Here is an 8,886-nt window from a genome sequence, read left to right on the forward strand (position 1 = left end):
ATCAAGATGGAAGAAGGATTCCCAAGGCAGTACAGAAAATGTATTCAGGGCTGGCTCCGTGGCTGAGTGGTTAAGTTTGCGCACTCTGCTTCAGTGGCCTGGGGTTTTGCCAGTTCAGATCCCGGGTGCAGACGTGGCATTGTTCATCAAGCCATGCTGAGGTGGTGTCCCACATAGCACAACCAGAAGGACCTACAACTAGAATATAGAACTATGTACTGGGGGGCTTTGGGAAGAAGAGGAAGAAGAAAAAAAATTGGCAACAGATGTTAGCTCAGGTGGCAATCTTTATTAAAAAAGAAAGAAAATGTATTTATAGTTGTTACATATTTTTAAAACTTAGTCTGTAGAGCATAAGGTGCTGCAGGCGTGGTATCTCCATTCCTTGAGGTGCTCCCAGTGGTGTCTATGAAAAGCTTTGGAAACCAGAGTATAAATCAATGATTCCTGGCATTTTCTCATACCCAAAGGACCTTTACAGGTATTTGCTCATAAGCTATCTCATAAAAGTAATCTTCATCTTTCTTAAGTTAATCACCCTTTTGATTGTACATCATGTGCCAGACACTGTGAACATTTTCTCTCTCCCTCTCTGAGTTCTTATCAAACCTTGTTTTATTAGAGTACACTAATTACTGTAACAAACAACCCCTACATCTCAATAATTAACACAATAAAAGTTTATTTCTGGCTCACATCACAATCCAACACAGGTTAAAGGTAGGGAGAGAAACAGGGAGCCCCTTGCACCTAATGGTTCTCCTAGATCCTCTGACAGATGAGGGGAGAGAGCATGGAGAATTGCAAGGGAAAGTTTCATGGGTCAGGCCTAGAGGTGATGTTGCTCACCTCTGCCCATATTTCATTGGCCAGAACACAGTGATGCGGCTCCAAGGGAGACTAAGAAACGTAGTCCTCTTGTGTGCCTAGGAGGAAAAGGAAAATATTTTGGTGAACAACTAGTTAGCCTCTACCATGATAGTATATTATGAGGATTAAATGAATTCTTGTAAAGAGTTTAGCGCAGCATCTCTGGGCACATAGGGTTCAACAGTATCCCGTTAAACTCTTCTCAGTGAGATAGGTACTGGTATTAATCATCCTGATTTTAGAAATGAAAAACAGACTCCAAGAGGTTTTGCTTTCCCAAAATTGCATGGCTAGTAAATAGCAGGGCTGAGATTAAATCTAGGTAGGTCTGACAAGGTCCATTTTCTTAAAAACTAAAATGTATTTCTTTTTTTTAGATTGGCACCTGACCTAACAACTGTTGCCAATCATTTTTCTTCTTCTTCTCCTCCTCCTCCTCCTCCTCCTCCTCCCCCTCCCCTCCCCCTCCCCCTCCTCCTCCTCCTTCTCCTTCTTCTTCTTCTTCTTCTTCTCCACAAAAGCCCCCCAGTACATAGTTGTATATTCTAGTTGTGAGTGCCTCTGCTTGTACTATGTGGGACACTGCCTCAGCAAGGCCTGATGAGCGGTGCTAGGACTGCGCCCAGGATCTGAACCAGTGAAACCCTGGGCTGCTGAACCAGAATGCACAAACTTAACCACTCAGCCATGGGGCTGGCCTCTAAAATGTATTTCTTTGAGGCACTTGATGCTCGTAGGTCCTACCTTTGTTCAGACAGGTCACGCTCTCAAAGGTTCGGCTATGTTCAGCTCTTCTCATTTCCTGGGAAGTCATGTTGTACCCTTCCCATTTGTCATTCATAAATGAATTTCAGCCAATCATGGCTAAAGATGCGATTGGTTACTGTCGCTTGATTGCTACAATTTCTGTTGCACAGACCCCTAATTTCCAAAGTGGAGTGTGCTCACTCTAGAGGTATACAAGACAATCCACTGAGATGTGGTAAGAATTTTTAAACTTCTATGTATGTTTATTATTCATAAAAAATTAAACTCTATTAATATGGATTGAACTTGGCATGCACACACTTTCCCTACATTTGATGCTCACATGTCACATGAGGTATGAATAGAAGTTCTTTCACTTTCAGCATTTAGTGACATATGGCAGTTCAAAAAAGGATTTACAGATTTTTTTGAAGTCTAATTTTCGCTAAACTAAATCTCACAAAGTGAGCAACTGGTTTAAAAAGATGACTGAAAGAAAAAACCCCTGTGAGTTGAAGATGATACATAGCAGGACAAAAAAATTGACGCTTCTACTTAGCACCAGTTACACTATGAGGTTCAATACAATGATGATCTAACCAAATCTGACAAATCGACCAAAAAAATCCAAAACTATTAAGTAGCCTATTTGAAATATTAATTTGTGTTCACCATTAATAACAAATACAGAATCCTAAGTATATATTTTGCCTTGAGATGAAATAGTTTATTTCAACTTCATGTCATTCCTGAAAAATTTTTATTTCATCTACATTTGATAATTGTATAATAATACAACAAATAATCTATTTATATTGAGGGTATGTGCCCAAATTAAGTGTACTTAATTTGAGATTACTGACTTAGACAAAGCCTTTCCACCTTTCTCCAACTAAGAGTTCTCGCCTGTAACACAGCAGAGACTAATACCTAATGATCATGCAATAGAAGTTAGTTTGCTACTATTAACCCTACGTTCAGTTCCAAAGCCCAAGGAGGTACAGATGATTCTAATGTAGACAGACAGACATTTACTATAAACCCCACCATTTCACCTCAAGTAAACAATGTCATCTGGTCTTTCTGGAGACAGTTTCTTTGTAACCATAAAATTTGCTACACTTATAATGTTAGATCTAAAAGGCAGTCATATTGACTTGAGGAATCCCAGAAAGGACTCCTTTTAAAGGCTCTCTTTTAGTGTGACTTGAGGAAACCCAGAAAGACCTCTTAACTCCTCCTCTACCATCAAAAGCCTCGTACCTCATTCCCACCTGAAGTCCCAATAATAGCATGTATTCCTGTGAAGGAGACTACCTTTACCTCACTCCCCACTCCCGAGTTCACCTTCCCTGCTCTGTGCTGCCAAGCACCTAGTATAAACCTCAATAACAGCACTTTGAATGCAGACACCTTGTTCACGTGTCTGCCTACCTGCTGAATAACATGCTCTGGCGGGGATAAAGGCTATCTTATTCACAGGTGTTAGAGTTAGACAGTACTGACTATATGACCTTAGACATATTACCAAACTTCTCTTGATCTAGGGTCTCATCTATAAAGTGGGAAAATACTTTATAGGGTTGCTGTGAACATTAAATGAGACAATAGGGGCCAGCTCCGTGGCCGAGTGGTTAAGTTTGCGGGTTGTGCTTCAGTGGCCCAGGGTTTCACCGGTTCCAATCCTGGATGTGGACATGGCACCACTCGTCAAGCCATGATGAGGCGGCATCCCACATGCCACAACTAGAAGGACCCACAACTAAAAATACACAACTATGTACCAGGGAGCTTTGGGAGAAAAAGGAAAAATGAAGTCTTTTTAAAAAAAGAGACAATATTTTAAAAAATATTTTGCTTATTTTCACTGTTCATTGAAAGTTATTACTGTTTTCTCTACCCCTCTCACCCAACACAATAATAAATATCTTTTGAGTGCATGTTAAGTGAAAGAATGATGAACCAATTAATCTAAGCTTTGAGATTCTCTTATACAATGAGTTTTCTTTGAATAATAATATTTCAAGAGTGTTTACTATGTCTCAGGTACTGTGGTATATGCTTTATGTATGTTTGATCTTCACAACAACCATATGAAGTAGGTACTACCTTATTCCCCATTTCATACATGAGAAAACTGAGGCTTAGTAATTTATGCACAGTTGAGCAGTGGAGCCAAGATTGGAATTCAGGTCTATCTGACTCTAGGGCCCATATTCTTAACCACCATGTTCACTGCAGAGGAATACTTAAGGTTTAAATGCCCAATTTTCAACCATGCTCACAGCTAGTCCTGTGGTTTTATTGCCAAACACAGAACAAGCTGTATGTATTTTGATTTAGAGATAACACTGCATAGACCATTCACAAACACTTCATAGAGACCATCCTGTTCCATCCCTCACAAGGCTGTGCCCTCAGAAAAGCAATGTGCATAGCAGTGCCAGGAATCAGATCCTTTGAAGTATAGAGCCCATGAAATCAACCTGCCTGGGCTTTGGCCCATCTGCTAGTTCTGAGTCAGCTGGCAGGCAAAAGGGCCAGAGGCTCAGATCTAATCAGCTCCTGAACAGGCTCGACCACGCCACCTCCACCTTCCTCATCCTTTCTTATCCTTCCAACCTGATTTTGCCACAAGAAACTTGTTTGTGGGGGAAGGCACCATTTCCCTCAGAAATGGCCCAGTAACTCCTTTAGTCCATCTCTTGCCATGGACAGCCACACTTACTTCATAAATGACGAGTGATTAATGATACTCAATGCTGAAAGCTTTGGTAGTGTATCAGAATGGAGCGAAGACTTTGGAGTCAAATCTGTCAGGGTTCAAAGTCTCAGTTTGCAATATTTTTAGGCAAATTGTCTAATCTCTTTAAATTTCAGTTTTCCTATTCATAAATTAGTGATGAAAATATTAAGGATATTTTACTGAGTTGTTATAAAGATCGAGAAGCATGTGAATGAAATGTATGTAATGTACTTGGAACAGTGCCTTTGCTTACAATAAGTACTCAGATGTTATCTATAACTATTAGCCTGGGGTAAGTGAGAGTCTATTCAATGGAGACTTTATTCCTCTCCACCTAGAAAGTTCTTGTGTAAATTAAAAAACCTTTGGCACAGAGCAAGTGCTCCAAACATTGATCCATTTGATCAGTAAACTCCTCTTCTCTTTTCCACTTTAATAATAATAAATGACTGGAGTTTCTTCCATCACAAGCCTGGGTGAGGTGTTGCCTTGCTATCAGTACAAATGGGAAAACACTATTGGAGATTAGGTAAACATCCAAGTAATTTCTCTAGCTGGACTGTACTAGGCCTTAAGGATTTTATATCAAGGTAAGGGCCAGAGGTGTTTAGAAAACTGTATAGTTTACATGACATTCAGTTTTCCTGTAACCACTCTGATCCTCACAACTTTATGGGATAGTTTTCATACTACATTTGGAATTATTTAGAACATTTGTTTTACACGTCATTCTCCTCCACTATAAGACAAGGACAATTTTTTTCGTCATCTTTCTCTACCCAGATAAAATTTCACAGATGAGAACACTGGTCTAAAAGAGTTTTCAATGGGTTTCTGAATGGGGAGAGGTAAAAAAGAAACAGAAATCATTCCATCCAGAAAGCCAGAGATATGCTACCTACATAAAATAAGCTTTGGGACAAACCTTAATTTCTTTATCTGTAAAATTACATAATCCCTACTTCAAAAGCCTTAAAAAGATAAAGAATGCAATCATGGTCCTTTGGTTGTAGCACATATTAATGAACCTAAAAATAAGTTGGATACAATTTCTGCTCATAAAAAGAAAATTGAGGTGCTGGCCCTGTGGGCGAGTGGTTAAGTTCGCACGCTCCGCTGCAGGTGGCCCAGTGTTTCGTTGGTTTGAATCCTGGGCTCGGACATGGCACTACTCATCTAAACCACGCAGCATCCCACATGCCACAACTAGAAGGACCCACAATGAAGAATATGTACTGGGAGGCTTTGGAGAGAAAAAGGAAAAAAAAATAAAAATCTTAAAAAAAAAAAAAAAGAAAATTGAATATGACCATTAGTTAATGGTCAGGAGGCACGGTGTGATTTTCTCAAATCTACAAAGGACTGATAAAGAATGGCAGCACTATACAGCACTGTAAGTACTACAAGTTAACAGAACTATGTTTCTAGGCTGCCTAGATACCCAGAGATATTTCCAGGGCTGAGTTCTTAACCTGGGGCTGAGAACACTCCAAAAGTATGGGTTTTACACAAATACAGATGTGGAGGTGTAGGGTAAGGCAAGGGACTTGATTGTTTCTTTTTGTGTATAGTAGGAGAGGTGACATCCTGCATGGGTCCACAGTTTTTACAAAATTCTTAGAGGTCCACACACCCAAAGAATCACTACTAGGGCATGAGAAAAATCCCTATTCATTCAACGAATATCCACCAAGCACTTACTATGTAAAGGTACCATGCTGTCTGTGCCCTCATATAGAGAATGATATGAAAAACAATTATTCTAAATACTTCCAATGATTTATGGCATGAAAAAATTTTTCTTCTTTTTGTTATTGGACAAACAGGCTCCCTTTGTGATGTCTCTCTATCCATCTGCCTATCTTAATGACCTACAGAAGACAGGCCTGTATAAAGTGCCTAGCACACAGTAGGCCCTCAACTGCAAGTTCCTGTCCCTTCACTTATCAATTTAAATCCACATCCATCGCCACCACCTTTTCCCCCTCTCTAGTGCTATGTTAATATTCATTGAAGTGAGTTCTTGCTGTTGGAGTATGTTATCCACGATGGGAGTAGGAGACATGGTGTGATTTTCCCATATCTACACACCTATAAAGGATGGAGCACTGTAAGTCTTTAAATAAGATAGGTCAAATACCCTACATTAAAAGTTCTGGCACACAGAAGGTACTGAATGAATAGTGACTTAAACAAACAAAAAAATCAAAATTAGAAGAACAACAGGTACAGACCCAGAGGAAGTGAGAATAGAAGTAACACTGGTAAGTTTTAGAGGGTTTCATTAGTCATAAAATGTAAAACTACAAGGGACCTTAGAGTATACACAGTCATTCTATAAGTGAGAAGACTGAGGGTCAGAGAGCTCTATCACCGGAGCCCAATTCAGATCAGTCTTAACTTTGCAGCTTCTGACATCAAACCAAATATCATATTGCAGGCGAGTAGGAGATTTTGGCTTACAGACCTATTTTTCCACCTCTCCCCTACCAGACTGTTAGACTTCCAAGGGCACATCCGTGTTTAGTTATCTTGATGGCCCCAGAATCTACCTAGTATAATATCTGACACCTAGTGGATACTCAATGAATATTTGCTGAAGAAACAAAAGTCCTGTTTTAAGCACAAAAGGAAATGTGAAAATACATATAGTATAGCTCCTGATCTCAAAGGAACTTACAACTTAGTGGTCATGTATCCTCAATATAGTGAGCAGTACGCAAACTTAAGTGGGAAATAAAGGAGGACAGAAGGTAGGGAAAGATTGAGTGAAGGCTTCACCTATCTCAATGTTCTATTATGAACATTAATGCTATAGTGTGGAACAGACCCTTTAATGTCCTTTCATACAGCTGTGGCTGATGATAAAAAACCTTACTGGGTGACAGGAAAATAGAACAGATGTAAGCAGTTTATCTAAAAATGCTTTCCCTAATTGCACAATATTTTTTTATTTTTAAAGTAATTGAGATGGACAGCCTTAGACAAAACTGCATCATCTTAGAATTTGTTACCATAAAGAATCAAGTCCCAAAGGAAAACAATAATTAATGTCACCGAAAACCAAGTCATTCTGGAAAACATTTTGTGGGCTTCCTTTGGAAGATAAACTTAAGTGTTACAGTAATAGCTTTATGGTCATGGCATTAAACATAGGACATAAAAGCTCAGCTATCAAGAAATAATATTTTATTCTCAAATATCATGGCCCTCTCTGGACTGGGAATCAAGGATTCCAATTGTCTCTAGTCCAGGCCATGTAGGATTTTATGAAGCAATGTTCTATTTTCTTCACTGTCTGAAACAGTCTACTTCACTAGCACAAAATCTGTCACAAAAGAATTAGGTGATAAGGGGTGATTCAATTATTACGTAAAGTACTAAGGAATCCAAAGTTTTATAATTTACTTATTCCTTAAACAATAGCTGTATACCTGCTGTGTATGTGTCAGGCAGAAGAAAGAGCGTACTAACTACAGGTAACAATAACATCGGGCTGCCAAAGTCAGCTTACCGGTTTATGAGGCAGTCATTTTGCAGCTTTGTGCTAAAAGGGAAGGAAAGTTAGAAGGTAGAATCAAGTTGTTTCCTAGACATTGAAATCAGCTTTTGGGGAACATTGTGAACTTTAAAGGTGGTTTTCTGATTCTCTCCACTGGCCTACAATTAGTCATGGGTTCTACCTTTCCCAGGTCAAGTAATAAATGATGCAGTATATTCACAATTATTTTCAGCAAAATATAAATTGTCATGTGGTCTGCACAAGAACTACAAGATAAAAGAGGATACTGGAAATTAAAATTATTCTGTAAAGTCTGGGATTATGCTGTCACTGTGTTTATGCTCCCAAGTATCAAATCACCTAGATAACTATTCTGGAAATGACTACAGGTTGACAATCCCTTATCCTAAATCCTTGGGACCAGGTATGATGCAAAACTTAGAAATCCTGAGAGTTCAGAATGGCAGTAAGGTCCATACACCAGGCATTATGGGATGTCCCCAGCAGAGCACACTACAATGAAACAGTATTTCTGCAGTGAAGTGAATGAATGCTCACACTAAGTAGCATGGGTAAAGCCTGTAAATGGCTTCACATCAGTACAGGTCAGGCCAGGTTTTACTTCCCAGCTACCCAATTTCTTCAAATGTAAAATTTCTATTTATTTTCTTCAAGTTATGGATTGACCAACATGAGTCAGAACTGTAATAATCTGTACATGCACTAACTTAGAGATATTGTTCTAGTGTTCCCCATGTGGATCAAAAGGGCTTAAAAAACACTCTTCACTCTCATCGACATTTTCTTAGTCATCATTAACAATGATGTTTTTGTCCAAGCTACTTTACTGCTTTCTAAAAAAGCCATGTGAAAATATACCTCACTGATATTGATGGGGGGTGGGGAGGTAGAGGGGGCATTAAAAAATTCCTTTAGGGGCCGGCTCTGTGGCCGAGTGGTTAAGTTCGTGCGCTCCGCTGCAGCAGCCCAGGGTTTGGATCCTGGGCGCGGACATGGCACC

The 8,886-nt window shown here is 39.4% G+C and overlaps 1 long non-coding RNA gene across 1 annotated transcript; it reads right to left on the bottom strand.

Annotated features, from left to right (window-relative positions):
• Nucleotides 1–278: 278 nt before the first annotated feature.
• Nucleotides 279–7,951, bottom strand: LOC123278593 (uncharacterized). Its single transcript, XR_011495791.1, has 3 exons — nucleotides 7,878–7,951; nucleotides 850–926; nucleotides 279–416 (listed from the first exon to the last, which is right to left on the bottom strand). It is a non-coding gene; the product is annotated as an uncharacterized lncRNA (long non-coding RNA).
• Nucleotides 7,952–8,886: the final 935 nt, after the last annotated feature.

Source organism: Equus asinus, chromosome 20 (genome assembly GCF_041296235.1).
Source record: "Equus asinus isolate D_3611 breed Donkey chromosome 20, EquAss-T2T_v2, whole genome shotgun sequence".
Lineage (NCBI taxonomy): Eukaryota > Metazoa > Chordata > Mammalia > Perissodactyla > Equidae > Equus > Equus asinus.